Raw genomic sequence first — 24,475 nt, 5'->3', positions numbered from 1 at the left:
ATTGCAAGGCCTGGCGGGACGGATTTGGCCTGCGGGCCTTGTGTTTGACACATGTGATCTAGAACTTTGTTGCTGCCAGCACCTGTCCCCTTAGCAGAGAGGAAAAAGGCAGTATGGACCTGGCCATGGTCTCTTCGGTAGCCCTCCTACTCCTGGAGCCAGCCCTTTGAGGGGCTGCCTGCCTACCTGATTGTCCCTAACCACTTGCTTGGGGGCGGGGCCAGTCTGCAAGGGGCCATGGTGGCCTGGTCTTTGGTCATGATGCCTCTGGCCTTTTGTTATATAGGATTGGGCTGGATTACTGGTCATAACATGCTACAGTTTATATTGTTGTTGTGGATTCTGTGTTCAAGGAGCTAGCATCTGGGCCAGGATACTTCTAAAAGACCATTTGGTGTAAGGGGTGAAGTGTGGGGACCCTGACCAGAATACACCGGATGTTAAAGGCCCATTTGTCATAAGCATGTGCAAAGGCAATGACACCAGTTTTTCTGTACACACTGAGAAGGTGCACCTTTATCTTATGTAACACTGATGTCACTATTTGGCAAGAAGCCTCTTTTATCTGAGCTAGTATAAGAGTATGTTGCTGACCAGCAGGTGGCTTACTTCTTTGTTTGCTGCTGCTGTTTTGTGGGACCACCTTGTGAGGCTGCTGTGTCAGCAATGGCTGCTGTATCTGCTTGGTCTGCAATAAAGTCTCTCCTACCTGGATATATATGCTCATGTCTTCTTTTAATTCCTAGCCTCCAAGGATGTCCAGCCCCTAGAAGAGGAGCTCAGACCCAAGTGTGGTACTGGATCATGATGAGTGAGAAAATTTCATGGGGAAATAGAAAGCATGAAATTGGACTCATAAGAATTTAGTATAAAATAAAAGTGATAAAAGTGGCATCTTGCATCAGTGGGAATGGTGTGAGAGAAATAAGCTTAAAAAAAAAAGGAAAAAAAAGTGCACCTATATATTTTTTTACCTTGAATCATGAGAAATTAAAAATAAATAAAATAGCCCTAGCCGGTTTGGCTCAGTGGGTAGAGTGTTGGCCTTTAGACTTAAGGGTCCTGGTTTCAATTCCATTCAAGGGCACTTACCTTGGTTGCAGGTGCCATCCAGGCCCTATGTGTGTGAGGCAACCAATTGATATATCTCTCTCACATTGATTTTTTTTTCTCTCTCTATCCCCTACCCTTCCACTCTTTCTAAACAAAAAAAAATCAATGGGAAAATATCCTCAGGTGAGGATTAATAATAAATAAATACATAAAATGTAAAACTTAGAACTATGACAAATTAGTGTTATATTTTTATGAATTTTTAATCACCTTCAGTGATAAGATCTTTCTATGAAAAAACAACAACACTGAATCCATAAAAGAAAACATTAATGATGAATTCAAATGTATTTTTGAAAATCTGAGTGGCAAAAACCATTTGATCTATATTCAAGACAAATGAGCTGAGAATAATATTTACAAATATTATAGAAAAGGGTTAATTTCCTTATTATATTAAGAGTACCCACAAATCAGTAAGGAAATGAGTAAAATTCCGTAGAAAATGAACAAATGATGTAAACAGATAGCTCACAGAAAAGAAAATACAAGTGGCATTCAAATATTTATATATGTTTAACTCAGAAGAAATGTAAATTAAAACTATATAGCATGATGCTGGTTTCTATCAGGAAGTTCAAAAAGATCCAAAAGTTTTATTATAGATATTTGCTGAGTCTCTCTTAGTCATACTTTGCCATAGGAAGATATTTTGGTACAGTTCCATGTAAAGGAAAATTTGGTAATATATATTAAAATTACAAATGCACATATTCTTTGATCTACCAATTCCATTTAAAGAACTTTAGTTTTACAAATATGTGTCTATTTTCAAAATAATATTGGTACAATATATTCATTGTACCTATTTGTTATTTGTAACAACAAAAGATAAGATATATCTTCCATGTTCATTAATAGGAAGCTGATTAAATAAATAATTTTCATTCTTACAATGCTATCTATAACAATAAAAGCATAATATGCTAATGAGACTGGACAGCCAAACGACCTTCTGGATGTCATTCTGGACGTCCTTATAGGAGACCTTCCTAATGAAGCTGTGGCATCAGGGACCAAGGCAGAAGTGGTTAGGGTCGATCAGGGAAGATCAGGCAGGCAGGCGAGTGGTTAGGGGAGATCAGGCAAGCTGACAGAGGTGGTTAGGGGTGATCAGGCATGCAGGGAAGTGTTTAGGGGCAATTAGGCAGGTAGGCAAGTGGTTAGGGGTAATCAGGCAGACAGGCACAGGGGTTAGGAGCCAGTGGTCCTGGATTGTGAGTGTGGAATAGGGCCTAAACTGGAGGTGAGACAGCCCCCAAGGAGTTCCAGATTGCAAGAGGATGTAGGCTAGGCTGAGGGCAACCCCCATGCACAAATTTCATGTACTGAGCCTCTAGCAGAGCTATAAAAAAGGATATTCTGCTGTACCAATATGGAAAAATCTCTAAGGTATATTCTTAGATGACAAAATTAAGGTGTCAAATAGAGTTTTTAGTACATTGCCATTTGAGGAAAACAGGGAGCAATTATATTTATAGGTTTGATGTATGGTATAGATAGTTGGGTGTACTTCACATTCCTTGGAAATATACTCAGGAAACTAGAAACATTTGTGCCTGTGGAGAAGAGCCCTGAGCAACCAGGGCTTGAGGATGAGGATAATGCTTTTCATTTTATATCTTTTTAAAAATATATACTTTATTTTTTAAAAGAGAACTTTTAGGTTCACAGCAAAATTGAGCAGAAAGTATATTGTCTCAAGAGAGAATATTAAAAGCAGCAAGAGAAAAGCAGGTAGTTACCTATAAAGGAGCACCCATATGATTGTCAGCTGATTTCTCAACAGAAACCATGCAGGCCAGATGGGAATGGCAAGAAACATTCAAGGTGATGAATAGCAAGAACCTACAGCCAAAAATACTCTACCCAGCAAAGCTATCACTCAGAATCGAAGGCCAGATAAAGAGCTTCACTAAAAAAAAAAAAAAAAAAAAAAAAAAAAAAAAAAAAAAAAAAAAAAAGCTGAAGGAGTTCATCACCACCAAACCAGAATTATATGAATTGCTGAAGGGGGTTCTTTCAGAAGAGAAAGAAAATAAAGATAAAAATTATGAACAACAAATACGTAACTATCAACAAGTGAATCTAAAAACCAAGGGAATTTAAAAAAAATCCGATGAACAATATTAACTGGTGAATATAATAGAATCAGAGGTATGGAAGGGGAGTGAACTGATGATTCTCAGGGAAAAGGGGGGTGTGGGTGCAGGAAGAGACTGAACATAAACTGTGCACCTATGGATGAGGACAATGGGGGGTGGAGAAAGGGGAGAGGATGGGGTGGGAACCTGATGGAGGGGAGCAATGGAGGGGGAAAAAAATGAGGAACATTTGTAATAATATGAATGATAAAGATTTATTTATAAAAAGTATATTGTCTCATATTTATATATGAACATGTAAAGTACATCATCTCCCTAAATCTATAGTTTACATTAGGGCACACTCTTGCTGTTGTACATTTGATGAGTTTAACTAATAATAGCCTAGGTGACATCACAAGATGGCTGTCAAAGGATGGCCGTCACAAGATGACCATATGTACAGTGGAGGCAGGGCCCAGTGGCCACTCCGTGCGGTGAGTTTTGGGGGTTTCGTGGATTTGCATCTCTGCCGCCTTGTACAGAGGAGGCATCCAGGTGGAGGAGGCAGGTCACAGCGGGGAAGGGCATTTTGGGGCAATCAGGCTGGTAGGGGAATAGTTAGGCATCGATCAGGCCAGCAAGGGAGTGGTTAGGGGCAATCAGGCAGGCTGTCAGTGAGCAGTTAGGAGACAGTGGTCCCAGATTGTGAGGTATGTCCGACTGCCGTTTTAGGCCTGATCCCAATGAGGTCCCCAGTTGGAGAGGGTGCAGGCTGGGCTTAGAGACCCCCATCCCCCATCCATGCATGAATTTTGTGCATCAGGCCATTAATGCTAGCTATAAGAGAGGGGTACAATTTATCTCAAGGGAAATAATGACCAGACCAGGTCATTTCTTAAAGGCATTTAACTTTATACAGCTCCCTTTTTTTTGGTGTGAACTTTCTCAACTGGAAAATACACTTTTTTGAAAAACTCTTTTGACCAATACCTGAGTATTTGTATCTGAACCTTTCAGTATCTTACAAAATGAACTTATTTTTCATCTTAGAATTTTATAAGGAAATGAGAGCCTGTTTTAATCTTTGGTTAGAAATTTCCTAACGCAGTTGTTAAAAGTTCTGCTTTTTCAAATGTGCCAATTCCTTATCTATGTTGATGTAAGAAACATTCAAACATACAGAGAGCTTTTTTTTTTTTTTTATTGATTTTTTACAGAGAGGAAGGGAGAGAGATAGAGAGCTAGAAACGTCGATGAGAGAGAAACATCAACCAGCCGCCTCTTGCACATCCCCCACCGGGGATGTGCCCGCAACCAATGTACATGCCCTTGACCGGAATCGAACCCGGGACCCTTCAGTCCACAGACCGACGCTCTACCACTGAGCCAAACTGGTTTCGGCATACAGAGAGCTTTTATAAGAGTTTATTTGAGTCACATTGATGACAGTTGCTGGGAACCAAGATTTCAAATTCTTTTGAGAAAAACAGTTTTGCAGTTTCTCTCACACGTTTGAAGTTATAGAAAAAAGTAAAGAAGAGTAAGTGAAGGTGGGAGAAAGCTGGGTGGAGATTAGATAACAGTATAGTTAACAAAATTATGTGCTCTGGAGGGAGGTTACACCTTCCAGGGGTATTTCAAAGTTCAAAGGTGTGTTAACCGAGATGCACAGAAACAATGAACATAACTTTCACTAAAGAATTTATATACTTGGGTATGACTACCGCTCATGACTTGCCCAGTTAGGAAATTATTATACTAGAAGCCCAGTGCATGAAATTCGTGCACAGGGGTGTGTGTCCCTCAGCCCAGCCTGCACCCTCTACAGTCTGGAACCCCTCAAGGGATGTCTGACTACCCGTTTACTCCCCTGCCTGCTTTCTTGATTTCCCCAACCGCTTCTGCCTGCCAGCCTGATCACCCTCTAACCACTCCCCTGCCAGCCTAATTAATGCCTAACTGCTCCCCTGCCAGCCCCATTGACCCTAACTGCCCTCCCCTGCTAGCCTGCTCACACATAACGGCCCACCCCTGTAGGTCTGGGTCCCCCAAACTGCCCTCCCCTGCAGGCCTGGTTCCCCCCCTCCCAACTGCCTTCCCGGAAGGCCTGGGTCCCCCAAATTGCCCTCCTCTGCAGGCCTGATTGTCCACAAACTGCCCTCCCTTTCAGACCTGGTCCCTCCCAATAGCTCTCCCCTGCTGGCCATCTTGTGGCAGCCATCTTGTGTCCACATGTAGGCAGCCATCTTGTGTATCGGGTAAAAGCAGCCCATCAGCCGAGTGACATCCAGCCTGAGTGGAAGGTGACCTCTGACCAGAAACACCCCCTGGGGATCACCTTTAAGAAAACAACAGACCTGGCTGATAAACCTCCTCCAAGGGATGCAGAAATGCCCTGCTGAATTCTTCCTTACACTAATATTTTTTATCTTCTCTTTAATTGGAAATGTTCTGGTATCTCTGGATAATTATTATTTTTTTCTTTCTAATAATTCTCATTTTGTCTTTTTATGAGTACCACCAGAACCCGAGGCTAGTCCTAGGAGGAGAACTCTTCTGCCCTTGCTAGAACACAGAGGTACCATAAAATTACTGCTTACTACACAGCAAAGGAACATGATGAAGCTAAGGCTAATTCTTTCACTGTTACTGACCTTTCTTAATCTTAACCACTCACTGGCAGCTGTTACTCTCCAGAATGGAAGAGGACTAGACCTTCTCAAAGTGAAGAAAGGGGGGCTGTGCCTGTTACTTGAGGAAAAATGCTGTTTTTATGCTAACCAGTCTGGTATTATAAGGAATGGGGCCAAGAAACTAGTTGATCAAGCTTCAAAAATAAGAGGAGTTGCCGAAACCGGTTTGGCTCAGTGGATAAAGCATCGGCCTGAGGACTGAAAGGTCCCAGGTTCAATTCCAGTCAAGGGCATGTACCTTGGTTGTGGGCACATCCCCAGTGGGGGGGAGAGAGGGGTGCAGGAGGCAGCTGAGTGATGATTCTCTCTCATCAATGTTTCTAACTCTCTATCCCTCTCTCTTCCTCTCTGTAAAAAATCAATAAAATATATATTTTTTAAAAATAAGAGGAGTTATCTAAGACCTGGGCCACAGTGGGGGGTGGTGGGGGGATATAGTCTGGAAATAGCTCCTTCCATTGACAGGACCACTGTTAATGCCACTGATAGCCATAACCCTAGGACCATGTCTTCTAAATCTGTTAACTCACTTTATCTCATCCCCTCTAGATGCCTTTAACCCTTTGGACCACGACCCTTTCCAACAGGAAGTAGTAAAAGAGTTTCAACACCCCTGTTCACCATAACATCCGTGGTTATTGTACCAGAAGGCTGAAAAGCTTGTGGGACAAGGGGGGGGGGGGGGGAGAAGGAAATCCCCTATTTTGTAAAAACTGCTGTTTGGAATTTTCTGCTGTTTTCTTAGATAGCCTCTTATTCTAAAAATGTTTGCTTTCTAGGCTCCTTTAGCCTGCTTGTAAAATGAGGATCATAAAATTAGCTGTCTGACCTTGCAGGTCAAGACTAGGTATGCCCATAAATTTAGCTGTGTTTGTTTTCAAAGACAGCAGTGAGATAACCACTAATTGCATAGAGAGCTGGCTCCTTAATATTGAATTTGAATTCATTTTCTCTAAGTCCATCGAGCAATGAATAAAGTGAGTCTCTCCAAACTCTCCTCCTGCATTGTTTGATTGTTCTGGAACTCTGTAACAGTACCAGGAGGAGAACTCATCTGTTTCTGCTGGGACACAGAAGCACTAAAAAATTACTACCCCTCACACAGAAAGGAAACAAAGGCCTTATCATAAATTGTTATTACACCTTGTGATGCCATCTTTTGCACCTTGCTTAGAAACTCCCTACCCAAATATGATAGACCGGGAAGTCCGTGAGAAAACTCAATCAAGCCAGGTTTTTGTTAGCTATACTTATCTACCTATGGCATGTTACAACTCTACCACCAAATGCACGTGGGGGTGGAGGGGTTGTATTGGATGGAAAAAAAAAATAATAGGACATGGCACCAATGTGCAGCTAACTAATGTTTCTCCTATTTGTTTGAGCAGTACGCAGGGCCAACATCCAATAGGTCACGTCCCAGATGAACTATGCAACTCTACCACAAAGCTGAAAACACCACCTACCCCTGGTGCCCCCTTCTGGAACATTCTATGTGTGTGGGACCACTGCTTACCTCTGCCTGCTTGCAAACTGGACAGGAATGCCTTTACACTTCAGATGGCCCTACAAACCAGAACTTCCTACAAACCCCTCTGAGAGGAAAAAGCAGGATGCTAACCTTTTGGTCATCATCTCTTTCCAGCAGGAAGTAGCTATGAGAGGTCTTCACCCCAGTTCACCATAACATCCCGTGGTCATTGCATCACAAGGCTAAAAGAAGCTTGTGGGATCGGGGTGGGGTGGGTGGAAGGGTTTGGGGGGGGGGGGTGCGAATGAGGAGGGAGGAACCTGGTCTTGCAAGGCCTGTCAGGCCATAAAAACTGTGAACAATGCACTGCGGGGGGTGGTGGTGGGGTGGTGGTGGTGGTGGGGTCATTATCGCTGGCCCTAGGGCAGATAATCGGATATGGAGTGGGGACCCCGAACACCTGGGGGCCTTCCTGTAAGCCCCCAAAAAAGGGCAGAACCATACCTGCAAGACAAAGTCCCCAAAAGGGTATAAAAAGTGAAGCCCTTTGCGTGTTTCTACTCTGATTAGGAAGTTATTCCCGGAGTCCACTAGTGTTAATAAACGGTGTTTCTCCCTTTCTCTAGGAAGTGTGCTTGGTATTTCTTTGGTCTTCTGCAACAACCTTAGGTAAAAATCCCTAAGAACTGGCAACTGATAATCAGTGTGGATGATCCAATCTGGTTCAATTTCAAAGAAGCTTCATTTGAGACTGAAATGCCCGGGACCCGTGAGGTTTACCTGAACCGAGGTAGAGGACGAGAATTTTTGATGCATCAAAAGGAGGCAAAGGTTTTAAAAGCTTGATGTAGGGCTTAATCAAACGGTTTGACTTTTGCTGAGTCCTGGAGTTGGCCTGTCAGGCCCCGAGTGCTAATGCCTGCGCTGCTCCCAGCCAGGCAAGGATGGGCATGTAGCCCTGTAGCGCTCGCACCCCAAACCACTGCGCCCGGACCGAGAGCAGTCTCCGCTCTCAGCAGGCGGACAGCGTGCAGAGGGGATGAGGCCTCGTCCTCGCCGATTCAGCCGGTCGGGGCAGTGGGTGCAGGAAGAGACTTCTCGGTACCAGCTCCAGGGCCGCCCAGGCGCAGCCGGCCGGCTGGGTGTCAGGCTGCTTCGGCCCAACAGCCTCCTCAGGCCGCGGCCGCCGGCCCGGCCGCTCGGTCAGGCCCCCTCAAGACCCCACGGCCTCCACTCCCGGGGGCACAATCCTCTCGGCCAGCCGGCTCCCTCCCCGGCGAAAAGCAGAAGTCTGCCCCACCCTGTCAGACAGATCACACACCAGGAACTCGACTCCACCAACCCGGCATTTCTCTGAGGCAGGCGGAGCAGGCGGAAACACGGAGAGGGTGTCCGCAGGAGCCTTAGTGAGCAGCGCCGGGGCCCATTGGCTTACTTCCGCCTTCGGGTGCGGCCAGTGGGAGCGCGGGGCGGGACTTCCGCCTCGCCGCCTGCCGTCGTCCCCGCCGCCACTCCGGGGTCTGGGCTGGTGCGGATCCTCAGTCATGGGATCAGGTTAGCACTTCTCCCGGAGCCGCGGCCTGCCAGCCTATCTGTGTGGTGGGGCCAGCTTCCAGGTAAGAACCCCGCGGCCTCGGAGCGGCCGGGCGCCGGGCATGGGCCGGGAGCACACCCCTCCCCGGACTTGGAGCTGCGAGGTCTTCGCTGCTCCTGCCCAGGCTGGGGGCGGAGGAAAATAGACTTTTCGTAAAAGGTTAAAAAGAAAAAAAGCTCTGCCTTGGGAAGGCCGAGACTCCCCCACCCCTCACCCCACCTCCCGCTCGAGAATTTGTTTGTATATGAAGTTGCTGGTTTATCCGTTTGGCTCCTCACAATCTCTCGCCGAGGTACAGGAGCTTGGGAAGATGTTTGGAAGGCTTCTCCTGCCCTAACGTCCCCAGGCTGAGCTTTAGACTTTAGTTGCGGGGACTCTCTAATCTTGGAAAAAAAGAGACTGTCATCTCCTCTCTTCCCAACCTTTTCCCTCCTCCCTTTTCACTGCCCCCAACCCCCGCCCAATGGGAGCTCAGATTGTAGGTGGGACGTGACTCCTTCCCTGCCTCCTAGATCAGCTGCTCGGCCCCACAGCTTATTGCTGACCCGCCGCGACTCTGCGCGGAGAGGGAGCGGCCCACACCGAGACCAGGCGACCCCACAAGCACTCAGGCCACCAGGTAACTTTGGTGGCAGCCACTGAGTGTTCTGTCAGCTTGTAGTAAACTCCTCAATTTTGGTCTAATTTGGCAATAGTAAATTTCCAAAACTGTCGTTTTGCCCTCAGTTTCAGCACCGTGGGCAGCCACTCAAGTCCTCCTGTGTCCCCAGACCTGACCGACTGTTGTTTGTCAGCAGGAACAGTGAAAATGAAGACATTTCTTTCAACAATGATCTTTTGTTTTCCAAGGAGAACATCTGCAGTTTTGATACAGTATAAGTCAGGTTGGGTGTGCCGCCAAAAAAGTTTAGTATGTTAACGGATTTTGGAATCAATTTAGTGCATTGACATTAACATTAGAAAGAGAGATGGAGAAATATTAGAGGACATCCTATGGAGTAAGAGTAGGTATTTATTTCATGAAGCTTTTGTTTATTTTAAAATATGTGTATATGAAGATGTTAATGTTCTTATTCATTAATTGAAATAATGAATTAATTGAAATAAATTGTTACATAATTAAGCCTCAATTTTTTAAAATAATTGGGTAGAGCCCAGTTATTTTTGTGTCAGAAATGACAATGTGTTATTAATGTATTTTTTACTTCTGCTTTTATTTGAAGCCAGCCAGCTTGATGTCTCTGTGTAATACAATCATGTGGACAGAATCTGTGTTTGTGCAGTTTCAGTACTTGAAGAGTTTGGAGTAAATTCTCATTGATCCTTGTTTAAAGCTCATTTCTCTCAAGCATTTTGTTACTAGCATTCAATACCCTTCCTTTGATATTTTTCTGCATCAGAGTAACATAGATGTAGTAGAAGTTTTTCAGGTACTAATTTTAGCAAAGTAGGACTAAGGGTATGATAGAGTATGTCTTCGAGTTACATTGGATAGGAAGGCATTTTATGTTTTATAGTTATTGCCATAGAAAAATGAAATGAAATGGCTTGGCCGAATTTCATGGTATGCTTACTTTATATTGGTATGATCTCAAAACAGTTGGTGTTTAAGTAAAAAGTATGATTTGGACATTTTAAAATCTAGGAATTAATGTTTAGCAGAAGGCAAGATGAGTTTAAATTAAAATAGTATTTTGCATCATTTGACATATTACTGCCATATGGCATTGCATATGGTAGTTTCACAGACAAAAAGGGAAGAAAGTTGGTAAGCATTGTTAGTTTTCTTAAAAGAGAAAACTGAATTTCTTTTAATACAATGTGGAGGTTAATCATTATTTAAAAATTAACGTATTCTGCAAATATTTATTGAGCATATATAAAAATACAGTGTTAAGCTTTCACATTATGCAAAAGTTGATTTGGAAACAGAACATATAATTGATTTAGTCAGAGTTTACATATCATAGCATATAAATAGCAAAAACAGTAGTAATAGCTAACATTGATTGTTTACTATGGGCCAAATACAATTCTAAGCACTTTATATTATCTCATGTAATTCTCACTGCTATCAATGTGGTAGATAGTACTATTACCCCCCCCCTTTTTTTTTAATATATTTTATTGATTTTTCACAGAGAGGAAGAGAGAGGGATAGAGAGCTAGAAACATCGATGAGAGAGAATCATCGATCAGCTGCCTCTTGCACACCCCCTACTGGGGATGTGCCCGCAACCACGGTACATGCCCTCAACCAGAATTGAACCCGGGACCTTTCAGTCCGCAGGCCGACGCTCTATCCACTGAGCCAAACTGGTCCCGGCTATTACCCCTTTTTTATATGGGGAACGAAGGCATCACAAATACATAACTTGATGAGTTTACACAGGTTGTTACTGGAGTTACTAGAATTTGCATGTAGGCATTCTGACAGTAAAGCCTTCCAACTTGTGTTGTTTTATTAAAAAATACAGAACATAATGGGGTTATTTTGCATTATTTCCTTGCTGGTTTGGATGACTATGTAAGCTCTTTTGGCCCTCAGTTTAGTCAACTTTTCCTTAAAAAATATAGTAAGTTGTTAAGTTTTTGTGGGAACTAGGGTAATTTGTAAAGCACTGGACAGAATATCTGTTCAGTGAATGCTATGCCTCAGTTATTTTTCTTTCTATGAGGATGTGAACATTCAAAATATTGTTAGCAGTTGGAGGAGAATGGGAGACAAAGATAGTTTCACATAAGGACACTGAACTGTCAAACGTACAGAGGTAGGAAAGCAGAGAACATTTGCCAAAGTTGTATGTTTAAGGAACAGGCTGGTAAGGATACCTACTTACAGATTATGTAGATTCTTAATGCCAGGGTAAGGATTTTGTACAAGATTCTTAGTTGAAAAGAACCCCTCTTTATGGATATTAATCTTTTTTCCCCAGACACCTTTTTAAAAAAATTTAATAAATCTTTATTGTTCAGATTATTACAATTGTTTCTCCTACCCCCCTCCCCCCATAGCTCCCTTCCACCCGGTTCTCACCCCACCCTCTCTGCCCTTACCTCCCTATTGTCCTCATCCATACGTGTACGATTTTAATCCAGTCTCTTCTTGCACCTCCCGCACCCCTTTCCCCTGATAATTATCAATCCACTTCCTTTCTTTGCCCCTGATTTTTTTAAAATATATTTTATTGATTTTTTTACAGAGAGGAAGGGAGAGAGATAGAGAGTTAGAAACATCAATGAGAGAGAATCATCGATTAGTTGCCTCTTGCATACCCCCTACTGGGGATGTGCCCACAACCAAGGTACATGCCCTTGACCGGAATCAAACCTGGGACCTTTCAGTCTACAGGCTGACGTTCTATCCACTGAGCCAAACCGGTTTTGGCTGTCCCTGATTCTTTTATATTCACCAGTTAATTCTGTACATTAGATTTTTAATTCACTTGATTTTTAGATTCACTTGTTGATATATATGTATTTGTTGATCATAATTTTTATCTTTTACTTTTTTCTTCTTCCTCTTTTTAAAGAATACCTTTCAGCATTTTATATAATTCTGGTTTGGTGGTGATGAACTCCTTGAGCTTTTTCTTACCATTGAAGCTCTTTATCTGCCCTTTAATTCTGAATGATAACTTTGCTGGATACAGCCGAGACTGGTTTGACTCAGTGGATAGAGCATCAGCCTGTGTACTGAAGGGTCCCTGGTTTGATTCCGGTCAAGGGCATGTACCTTGGTTGTGGGCACATCCCCAGTAGGGGGTGTGCAAGAGGCAGCTGATGGATGTTTATCTCTCATCGATGTTTCTAACTGTCTATCCCTCTCCCTTCCTCTATGTAAAAAAATCAATAAAATATATTTAAAAAAAACTTTGCTGGATACAGTAATCTTGGTTGTAGGTTTTTGCTATTTACCATTTTGAATATTTCTTGCCAGTCCCTTCTGGTCTGCATAGTTTCTGTTGAGAAATCAGCTGATAATTGTATGGGTGCTCCCTTATAGGTAACTCATTTTTGCTCTCTTGCTGCTTGTGAGATTCTCTCTTTGTCTTTTGCCCTTGGCATTTTAATTATGATGTGTCTTGGTGTGATCCTCTTTGGATTCCTTTTGTTTGGGGTTCTGTGTGCTTCCTGGACTTACAAGTCTATTTCTTTCACCAGGTGGGGGAAGTTTTCAGTTATTATTTCTTCAAATAGGTTTTCAATATCTTGCTCTCTCTCTTCTTTTGGCACCCCCATAATTCTGATGTTGGTACACTTGAAGTTGTCCCAGAGGCTGCTTACACTATCTTCAATGTTTTGGATTCTCTTCTCTTCTTGCCTCTGCGGAGGAGTGTCCTTTGCCTCTTTGTATTCCAAATCTTTGACTTGATTCTTGTGTTCCTCTAGTCTGCTGTTGGGGCTTTGTATAATATTTTTTTTTATTTCAGTCAGTGTATGTTTAATTTTTAGTTGGTCCTTTTTCATATTCTCGAGGGTCTCATTAAATTTATCGTCCTTTTCTAGGAAATTCTTGAAAAACCTTATAACTTTGGTTTTGAACTCTATATACAGTCTTTTGTTCTCTATTTTTTTTTTTCTTTTGAGATGTTTCCTTGTTTTGGCATTTTCGCTGCTTCCCTGAGTTGGTAGGGTGGCTTTGTGTGCTAGATTTTCTATATGGCCTGGAGGGTCAGCCTCCCGTTACCTGAGGTGGACACTCTTGGTGCTCCCCTTTGTGGACTTGTGTAAAGCCTTCTTGTAGTTAATTCTTGATTGTTGTTGGTATCACTGGGAGGAACTGACCTCTTGGCCAATTGGATGTGAGTATCAGCTGTGTCTAAGCCTAGATACCATCTGTATTGGAGACAGCCTTATAGGACCAGACTTGCAAAATTGCAACAGTCTCTTTGCTCAGCTTGGATAGGGCGGAGTCTCAGGGCACGTGCCTCCAGACCTCTGCCTTACATGGATCCTCTGAGTTTCCACCTGACAGTCCAGATTCCCTCCTGTAAGAGCGTGGGTGCCCCAGGGGCTCACCCGGAACTGGGTTTCAGTGCAGTTTGAACTGGGATTCAGTGCAGTGAAGACCTTCCGACTTCTGCTATGGAAAGCCTGTGGCAATCTCCACAGTCAGACCTCTGCGTACACTCATGCGTACGCGCACCTCCAGAACCCTGCCTGCTGCGGCTCCCCCAAGTCTCTGAGTCTCAGTGTGCCTTTTTCTACAGTCCAGACTCCACCCGTACGAACCTGGGTCCACGGGGTTTCGGCCAGAGCTGGGGTTCAATGCAGTCGGAGGCTTCCTTTCCCCTCCTGCCAGCCAGGCACTTGGCTGCCCTTCCTCTCTACGCACGTGTCTCCCTATCTCAGCGCTTTGTGGCTCCTCTGATTCGTGAGCTTTCCTCTTTCCTTCTAATTGTAGAATTTCCACTCAGCTAGCTTTTCTGTGGTTTTGGATGATGTCCATTCTATCTTTTAGTTGTTGTTTTGAAATTGTTGTGCAAGGCAGCCGTTTAGGTGCTAACCTAGGCTGCCATCTTGGTTTCCCGGACACCTTTCTAAATGTGATTTGGGTTTTGCTCATCCGATCCTCTCACACTATACACTAATTTGGATCTGGATTAGGTAGGGGAGAAACTGGGCACAGGACATCCCTTTTGCTGGAACAAACTGCAGCAGAGGCAGCATGTACGATATATAGAGTTAGCAGTGCTTCCTGATTCTGTGCCTTCTACATTATGGCAAAGACAATAGCTTCTTGACATCTCAGTTCTTCAGTGCAGTTTGGGGAGTTAGTTCCTGGAAGGTTAGCCTGGGTCCATTTCTTCTACTTTCCCAAAAACTCTTTCCTTGGGGGATAGGGTGTATACCATCTTAAACAGGTGATAATAAAAGTACTATACCAGATTGTAATTAATTTTGTAGAGTACTTTGAAGGAACAATGTCATTCTTACTCATGGGTGTGTCCCCATTTCCCTTTCCAATGGAATGATTTAGATGTATTTAATAATTAGCAAATGTAGGTACTAATGAGGAGAAGGAAGGTGTGTTAAGATGGGGGCCAGATCTTAAAGATAAAGGGATCAGTTAAATGTAGCAAGTTATTAAGGACCTGTACCCTCTCACTAGATTGGAGGTAGGGAAAAAGAAAAGGGTGCTATGAATTGCATTGCCTAGCTTACCTATGAGGTTGAAATGGAAGTAGAGTTATATTGTAGTTGAAAACATAAACATTAAGGGTGACTTTGCATAAATAACTTGACCTTTGCTCATTTCCTTATTTATAAAATGAGGTAGTTGAAATTTTCTAGTTAAAAAAATCTCCTTTTAGAGTGGTGCAGCTACTGTGGAGGACAGTATGGGGTTTCCTCAAAAAACTGAAAATGTAACTCCCATTTGACCCAATAATCCCACTTTTAGGACTATATCCCAAGAAACTAGGAACATCAATCAGAAAGGATATATGCACCCTTATGTGCATAGCAGTACAATTTACAATAGTTAAGATTTGGAAACAGCCTGTCCATTGCAGATGACTGGATTAGAAAACAGTGGTATATCTACACAATGGAATACTATGTTGCTGTAAAACAGAAGGAATACCTACCATTTGCAACAGCATGGGTGGACCTGGAGAGCATTATTTTAAGCGAAATAAGTCAGTCAGTGAAAGAAGCATTGATCAGACCGTCAAACCTCAGAGGGAAGGTAGGGGAGGGTGAGGGTGATGGGGAGAGGTCAACCAAAGGACTTGTGTGCATGTAGATAAGCCTAACCAATGGACACAGACACTATGGGAGTGAGGGCACGAGCAGGGTGGGGGTGGGGGGAAGGCAATAGGGGATAAAACACATATGTAATACCTTAAAGAAAAAAAATCACATTAAAAATCTGCTTTTAGGATTTCTTACAGTCTCTATTGCAGAAATGTTTTACTTTATAATGTAGATAAAATAGAGCTTATCGTGAGCTTTCACTGAATAATAATAAGAAATTAAATTTATACTCTTTTTAACAAATTGATGTTTAAAAAAAGATGCCTACAAAATTAATGTTATCTATTTGATGTTATTTACTAGTAAGACCACATTGTAATTTCAAAAAAAGCAAATTATAGCCTAATGTGTAGTTTTCCCTTTTGCATTATGTAAAAAAAAAGCAATAATATTTTATATACTAATAATGTATCTTTTTAAAATTTTTATCTTTATTGTTAAAAGAATTACAGATGTTAACACCTTTTATCTTTTCTCATTGACTCCCTCCACCACACACCCACCATTCCCAGTCCTCAAGCCTTAGCACACTATTGTCTGTGTCCATAGGCTATGTATATAAGTTCCCTGGTTAACCTCCTCCCTCTTCCCCCTCTCACTTCTCTCTGATATTGGTCAGCCCGTTCCATGCTTCTGTCTCTGGATCCATATTTTCATACTTTAATTTTACAGCAACATTTGATTATTGTGTTAGATGCTGAATAGATACTTAGATCAAAAGGGTTTGGTTTCTAACTTCAAGGAGTTTAAGGAATAATGGAAGTGGTGAACAATTAAATTAGTTTAAATTGGCACAATGGCTGGGAAGAGAAAAAGTTCATATGGTCATAGACAAAAGAAGAAATAGCAAGAGATAAAGCTAGCATCATCGGCAGAGCCAGTTTATGAAGAACTTTCTGTGCTAAATCACTATTTAGTTTTGAGCTTTATTCTGAAAGTTATTTTATCTGTTAAGAAATTTTATGCAAAGAGTAACATGATCAGGCATTTTTATATCTACCTTTATATTTCTCTTAAGGAAAGGGACCATGAGGAAGATACTTACGTTATTTCTAGTAATTTCAACATTGTAGTCCTACTTGAGGAAATCAGTCTTTTAACTGTGAAATGAAATTTGAGGAACAATGTCAATTTTGTGATTTTTAGAGTATGAGTAACCTTGAAAAATTTAGACATTAAAACATTGCAGCCCAGTCAGTGTGGTTCATTGGTTGAGTGTTAGGCTATGAACCAGGAAGTTATGGTTCGATTCCTGGTCAGGGTACATACCCAGGTTGTGGGCTTGTTCACCAGTGGGGGGCATGCAGAAGGCAGTCAATAATTCTCTTTTATCATGTTTCTATCTCTTACTCCCTGTCCCTCTCTGAAATCAATAAAAATATATATTAAAAAAAAAAAAACAAGTTCCCTTCCCTCTCCCCACAAAAAAATAAATGAAACAAAACAAAAATAAAACAAAACATTTCATTGTTGTTGGTTGGAGTGTATTCCATACTCCAGAAAGGTTGCAAGTTTGATCCTGAGTCAGGGTGCATACAATAGGCAACTGATTATTTTCTCTCAAATTGCTATTTCTCTGTGTGTGTGTCCTTCCTTTCTCTCTCAAATCAATAAACATATCCTTGGGTGAGGATTAAAAAAAAAATCAAGAAAAATCCCCACAAACATTTCAATGTTCATAGCCATAAATTGAAAAGACAGCTGAAATTTTGGGATATTCTGCTCATTGAAATAAAAGATATGCTCTCGCCGAAACTGGTTTGGCTCAGTGGATAGAGCGTTGGCCTATGGACTGAAAGGTCCCAGGTTCGATTCTGGTCAAGGGCATGCACATTGGTTGCGGGCACATCTCTGGTGAGGGTTGTGCAGGAGGCAACAGGGCGATGTTTCTCTGTCATCGATGTTTCTAGCTCTCTATCCCTCTCCTTTCCTCTGTAAAAAATCAATAAAATATATATTAAAAAAAAGATATGCTCTCGTTAACTACAAGAATTTGATTTATAATCATTTCTAAGGTGCTAGAAATTTGTTGAATTTTAATTGATTGAATGTGACTCTGGTTCAGGCTCAATTTTTAATGATCTTGCTATCCAGTTACACTTTATAGAGGGAATGAATTTCCAGGGGGAAATAACCTTACTTTGTGATTGGTGAATAATTTTAAATATTTCAGGTCATGAAAGAGAATAGGAGTTGAATTTCTATTTTGCTTAGTTATAAAATTCAAATGTTGAAGAGTGCTTATTTGCCAGTAGTTAACGGTACTTGTAATTTATATGTTTGACCTTCAAAACAGAACTGTGATTGTGATTTATACATTTGTCAACATGTATCATAAAAATTAATTGCTTTAAAATTTTCATGAGGTGAAATGAATGTAATATAAAATTAATGATTTTTAAAATTAGCATTTAAGTGGCATTTAGTTCATTCACAGTGTTGTACAACCACTATCTAGTTCCAAAACATTTTTATTACTCCAAACAAAACCCTATCCCCATTCAGCAGTTACTCTCCATTTCCTGCTGCCCCCAGTCCTGGCAACCACCAGTTTGCTTTCTAGTACTATGAATTTCATGGACATCTCATATTGATTCTGGAAATCTCATATAAATGGAGCTATAATATAATGACCTTCTGTATTTGCTGCTTCCACTAGCATATTCTTTTTGAAGGTCTTCCATATTGCTGCAAGGCACATTATCTATATCAGTACTTCTTTGCTTTTTACAGCTAAGTCATTATTATTGTATAGTATATACTAACTTCATCTACTTATCTGTTGATGGACATTTTATTTACTTATTTATTTATTTATTTAATATTTTATTGCTTTTTTACAGAGAGGGAGAGAAAGGGATAGAGAGTTAGAAACATTGATCAGCTACCTCCTGCACACACCCTACTGGGGATGTGCCCGCAACCAAGGTACATGCCCTTGACTGGAATTGAACCCAGGACCCTTTGGTCCGCAGGCTGACGCTCTATCCACTGAGCCAAACCGGTTTTGGCTGTTGATGGACATTTTAATTCTTTCTACCCTTTGAACATTGTCAATATTGTTGCTGTGAACATTCATGTATAAAAATTCATCTTAATGCCTATTTTTATTTCTTTGGCGTATATACTAGGAGTGCAATTGCTTGGTTATATGGTAATCCTCTATTTAGCTTTTTAAAAAAGTTAAATTTTTTATTGTTTAAAGTATTACACAAGTCTCCTTTTCCCTCCATTGACCTCTTCCTGGCCACCCCTACCACCCAGCACATACCCCTTACTGTTTGTGTTCATTTGTTATGATCATATGCATGCATACAGGTCCTTTGGTTGATCTCTTACCCCCTCATCCCCTGCCTCCCCTCATAGGTTGGACAGTCTGTTCAATGCTTCTGTCTCTGGTTCTATTTTTGTTCAGCAGTACTAGTATATGTTGTTCATTATATTCCACAAGTAAGTGAGATCATGTTATATTTATCTTTCTCTGACTGGCTTATTTTACTTAGCATAATGCTCTCCAGTTCTATTCATGCTGTTGCAAATGGTAATAATTCCTTCTTTTTTACAGCAGCATAGTATTCCATTGTGTAGATGTACAACAGTTCCATCTATTTGCATTTCTCTGATGATTAGTGACTTTGAGCAAGTTTTCATATGTCTCTTGGCCTTTTGTCTTCTTTTGAAAAGTGTCTATATAGACCACTTGCCCATTTCTTGATTGGGTTGTTTATCTTCTTTTTGTTAAGTTGTATGAGATCTCTGTAAGTGTTGGAGATTAAACCCTATTGTTGATATCATTGGCAAATATGTTCTCCCATTCAGTGGGCTCTCTTGTTTTATTGATGGTTTCCTTTGCTGTGCAAAAGTTTTTATTTTGATATAGTCCCATTTGTTTATTATCTCTTTTGTTTTCATCGACCTGGGAGCAGTATCAGTGAAGAAGTTCCTTCGGCATATGTCTGAGATTTTGCTGCTTATGGATTCCTCTAATATTTTTATAGTATCCTGTCTTATGTTTAAGTTCTTTATGCATTTTGAGTTTATTTTTGTGTATGGTGTAAGTTGGTGATCTAGTTTCATTTTTTTGTTGTTTTTTTTTGCATGTATCTGCCCAATTTTCCCACCACCATTTATTGAAGAGACTATTTTGACTCCATTGTATGTTCATGCCTCCTCAGTCTCTAGCGCAGTGATGCAGCTTCTGCTGCCACAGCTTCTGCAGCTGCTGCCTCCGCTACTGGGACCCAGACACCCCACGTTATCCCTGGCAAAATCCAACCTTTCTGTGGAATCCGCGTGTCCACACCGATCGGGGTCCCACAGCTGCTCAGTGGTCTCCACAGATGTGGTTTTTCAGGTCTCAGATAAGATCCCCAGTTGCAGCTCTGATGTATTTGTGAGAGGCAGTACTACAAGTGTTTACCTATGCCGCCATTTTCCCCTTTCAGTCTGTTTGAATTCTTTTTTTTTTTTTTAAATATATTTTATTGATTTTTTACAGAGAGGAAGGGAGAGAGCTAGAGAGCTAGAAATGTCAATGAGAGAGAAACACCGACCAGCTGCCTCTTGCACATCCCTACCGGGGATGTGCCCGCAACCAAAGTACATGCCCCTAACCGGAATCGAACCTGAGCCAAACCGGTTTCGACTGTTTGAATTCTTTATCAGGCAAATTATTTATCTCAATTTCCTTGTTGTTGTCTGTCGTCCCCCCCCCCCCCCCCCCCACTCCCTGGCAGGGGGTGGGGACTTTTTTTTTGTTCCTTGATTTGAGAAAATTTCTGTTTCCCTTTCTATAGTTATTTATATGAGTTAGACTGATATCTCTCTCTTGAAGATATGGCCCTGTGTGGAAGTGGCTTCTCTATGCTGGGTAGTTTTGTCAGGCTAGAGTTGAGCAGATGCCTATGGTGTCTGGTGTGCTAGTCTATTAAGCTGGAGTGGCCCTGAATGGGGAGGCCAGGTGTATATATAGTAGTACCCTGTTGATCTTGCTTGCTGTCTTTGTTTGGAGTTGAAATCAACTTGGTAGAAGTTTATGGGAATGCTTGCAGTTAGGACAGAGCATCTGGATAAAGTTCTCATCAACCCAATGGAGGTGAATGGAGCAGTATGTAATGACTCTCACTGGTCTTAAACTCCAGGGAATTCCTGCAGCTCTTGTGGTTCCCCAGCCCTTTTTTTTTTTTTTTTTATAATCTCCCTCTTGTTTACTTTACAGCGAGTAGTCTTATGTAAAAGCAACCTCTGTGTAGGCTGGGTAGTTTTGGCAGGTCAGTTGGAGCCAGGCAGTTGCTTATAGGACCTGGGGCACTGGCTGGCTAGGCTGGTTGGGATGAGGGCAGGGAGGCCAGATGCTTGTGGTAATACGTTATTGATTCTTTGTGTTCCCTGTGCTTGGAGTACCTGGGGCAGTATGGCGGGGTATGGGCTGTGGTATGTTTTAAGCAGGCCAAAATACTCAAGTTGTGCTTCTGCTTACCCTGTGGTAGTGTGTGTGTGTGTGTGTGTGTGTGTGTGTGTGTGTATGGGGGAGGGTGTAAACTATGGTGCTCAATAGCACCTCCAATCTGGAGAGTTGCCATAGTTCATGGAGAGATTACACAGTTCACCAGCCTTCTCTATTCAGTCTCTCTCTGCCCTCCTTGTTGAGAAGTTTTTCATTCATACTTCACTTGTCTCACAAGAGTAATTGTTCTCTATGTATTCATGTATGTTTCAATATGCTCAGGATGTGGGCAGCTCAGCATTCTCCTATGTTGTCACCATCTTGGATTCCCTTTCACCTTCTTGATTAAGTGATCCCAGGATATTTTATTGTTTTGGATATCTTTATAAATTACATTGTTTTTTAAACTTTAGTTTTAGATTGTTCATTGCTGGTGTATAGAAACAACTGATTTTTGTGTGTAACATCGATATTTAAGTCATTTATTTTCTTCCTTACATATGTGAGCTGGATTATATAGGTGAATAAGAAAGTGGAAAGTGAAGCACTAAAGAATTTTGATCTCTAATGTATGATTATCCTTAATATGAGTAGTATGGAATGTCCTTATAGCATGGCATTGGATGAATATTTAATTAAATTGTTGTGTTCCTGACTGGTATTATGTTACATATACTTTGCCATATATATATATATATATATATATATATATATATATATATATACACACACACACACACACACACACACACACACACACATGTCTAAGCGACTGGCCGACTGGCCAGTAGCTATGATGCGTACTGACCACCAGGTGGCAGATGCTCAATGCAAGAGCTGCTGAGCTGCAGTCACTTGGCAACAGCAGTTCTTGGGTGACACACCCAGAACCAGAGAGGAGGGAGTTCGATTCTGGGGTGCATCACCTGCGAATTGTTCTCTTGCAATCTGGAATGCCTCGGGGATGTTGGAGAGCTGGAGCTGGTTTCAGCCTGATCCCTGCTGGCCAAGCTGAGGGACCTCACTGGTGCATGAATCAGTGCACTGGGCCTCTAGTTATAAAAAAAGATACAACACTATTTTCTTTAAGCTTGAGAAAGGTTTGAATATAATAATTCATTTAAACGTTATTATTGCCCAGCCAGTGAGGCTCTGTGGTTGAGCTTCAATCACAGGACAGGGCACATGCCTGGGATGCGGGCTCGATCCACAGCAGGGTGTGTGCAGGAGGCAGCTAATCAATGGTTCTCTCTTATCATTAATGTTTCTATCTCTCCCTTTCCTTTCCTCTCTGAAATCAATACAAATATATTATAAAATTACTATTATTATTATTTGTGACTTAAATTCTGATGTTATAGAAAGTCTTAGGCATAAACCATGTTTAATATAAAATTTTGTTTAGAGAGCCAAAACCAGTTTGGCTCAGTGATAGAGCGTCGGTCTGTGGACTGAAAGGTCCCTGGTTCGATTCTGGTCAGGGGCATGTATGTTGGTTGCGGGCACATCCCCAGTAGGGGGTATGCAAGAGGCAGCTGGTCGATGTTTCTCTCTCATTGACGTTTCTAGCTCTCTATCTCTCTCCCTTCCTCACTGTAAAAAATCAGTAAAATATATATTTTTTAAAAAAATTTTTGTTTAGAGATTTATGAATAATAAAAATAAGATTGGACCATTTTAAACAACATGGATGTAACTTGAGAACATTATACTAAGTGAAATAAGTCAGAAAAGGCTAAGAACCATATGATTTCACTCATATGTTGGAGATAAAACTGAAATTTGTGAACACAAACAGCAGTGTGGTGGTTGCCAAATGGATTCTAATATAGGTTGACAAGAGAAGATTTGACTTTGGGTGGTGGGCACATGGTGCAATATACAGATCTTGTAACATAGAAACCCACACCTGAAACCTATATGATCATGTTGACCAATGTCACTCCAATAAAATTTTTAAAATAAAGATTGGAATAGAAGCTGACTTGAGTGTATAAATTATCATTAATATACTTTATTTTTCCTTTCTTAGTTCTTGAGAGAAGTATTAAAATATTTAAAATTTTATTATGAATAAGACATGATTAATTTCAACATCACAGGTAACTAAAGAAATGCCAATTTATACAATGATTAGATGGTCTGGAAAGGTTGGCATTTCATGACACATTGCATTTGACTCTTGACTCCACTATTTTAGAGGTGTCATTAGGCAAGTTATTTAAAAAGTGAGAGTGACTGAGTTGTAAAGTTCATAGGGAATATAGTCAATAATCTATCTCTATATATAAAGAACCAGGGTCGTAACATCCACAATGACCGGAGGCTCGACCAAATGCCAGACTACCTACGCAGCAGGTGAGTGGCTGAACTGCTGACCTCTCAGAGAAAGAGAGAGAGGCAGAGCTGATCAGCAGTGGCAGTGGCTGCTGGCAAGGCCCAGATAGAGAAGCAGGATGATCAGACCCTGCTTCTCTCTTCCAGAGATCAGCAGTTCAGCCTGTTGGCTAGCAGTCTGGACCAAATGTCAGGCTGTGTGTGCAGATGGTGAACGGGCTAAACTGCTAACCTCTGGGAGAGAGAGGAGGGGTTGATCAGCTGTGGCAGAGGGTGCTGGCGAGGCAGGGACAGAGAAGCAAGATGATTAGACCCTGCTTCTCTCTCCCGGTCTCGCCAGCAGCCAAGCCTCTCTCTCTCCCAGAGGTCAGCAGTTCAGCCTGCTCGCCAGTAGCGGCTGCTCATTAACCCTGCGTCTATGATCAGGCCTGGAGATCCTGACTGGCATAGAAACCGACCAATCAGAACCAAATCTGGATGAATTGCGAGGAGCCAATGGCTGCCTAGGAAATGAGGCTTTTGACACTGACTGGAATAGAAACTGACCAAAAAGAACCAAATCTGGGTGAACTGTGATGGCAGAACCTAAGGTGGTGGTTGAGGAGGGATTTTAAGGGCAATAGCTGTTTGGTGTAAGGTGTAAGAAAGCAATTGAATTTTTTAATGACTTCTTTGGCAGTATAGTGATATGGCTAGCTATCAGTCCAGATATAGGGATTATGTGTTTTTGTCTGCCAAGAGCATTTTCTGCTGAAAAAGGTTCCCTCCCCCATTTAAGCAATCCTATCCTATATAACCCATGTATATTAATAAAAGGGTAATATGCTAATTACACTGGGTCGACCGGCCATCTTCCAGATGTCCAGCTTCCTTCTGTACAAAGCCATGGTGGTGGGTGTTGAGGCAGAGGCAGTTAGGGGTTATCAGGCCAGCAGGGAGGGCAGTTCAGGGTGAGATCAGGCCAGCAGGGGA

General features: G+C 41.7%; 1 protein-coding gene across 6 annotated transcripts in view; it reads left to right on the top strand.

Annotated features, from left to right (window-relative positions):
- The first annotated feature begins 8,832 nt into the window (after positions 1-8,832).
- Positions 8,833-24,475, top strand: part of RNF13 (ring finger protein 13) — a 146,142-nt gene continuing 130,499 nt past the window's right edge. For 3 of the 6 annotated variants that reach the window (XM_036443669.2, XM_036443670.2, XM_036443668.2), the window contains exon 1: positions 8,833-8,980. The gene's annotated coding sequence lies outside the window, so the exon portion shown is untranslated. Of the gene's footprint in view, positions 8,981-9,097; positions 9,118-18,627; positions 18,649-24,475 lie in introns of those variants that run through there. The other 3 variants (XM_036443667.2, XM_045584091.1, XM_045584092.1) reach the window with 3 other exon arrangements.

The sequence above is a fragment of the Pipistrellus kuhlii genome, unplaced genomic scaffold (assembly GCF_014108245.1).
Source record: "Pipistrellus kuhlii isolate mPipKuh1 unplaced genomic scaffold, mPipKuh1.p scaffold_m20_p_2, whole genome shotgun sequence".
Classification (NCBI taxonomy): domain Eukaryota; kingdom Metazoa; phylum Chordata; class Mammalia; order Chiroptera; family Vespertilionidae; genus Pipistrellus; species Pipistrellus kuhlii.
Note: the sequence above shows the minus strand (reverse complement) of the source record. Positions and strands in the feature narration are given on the sequence as shown.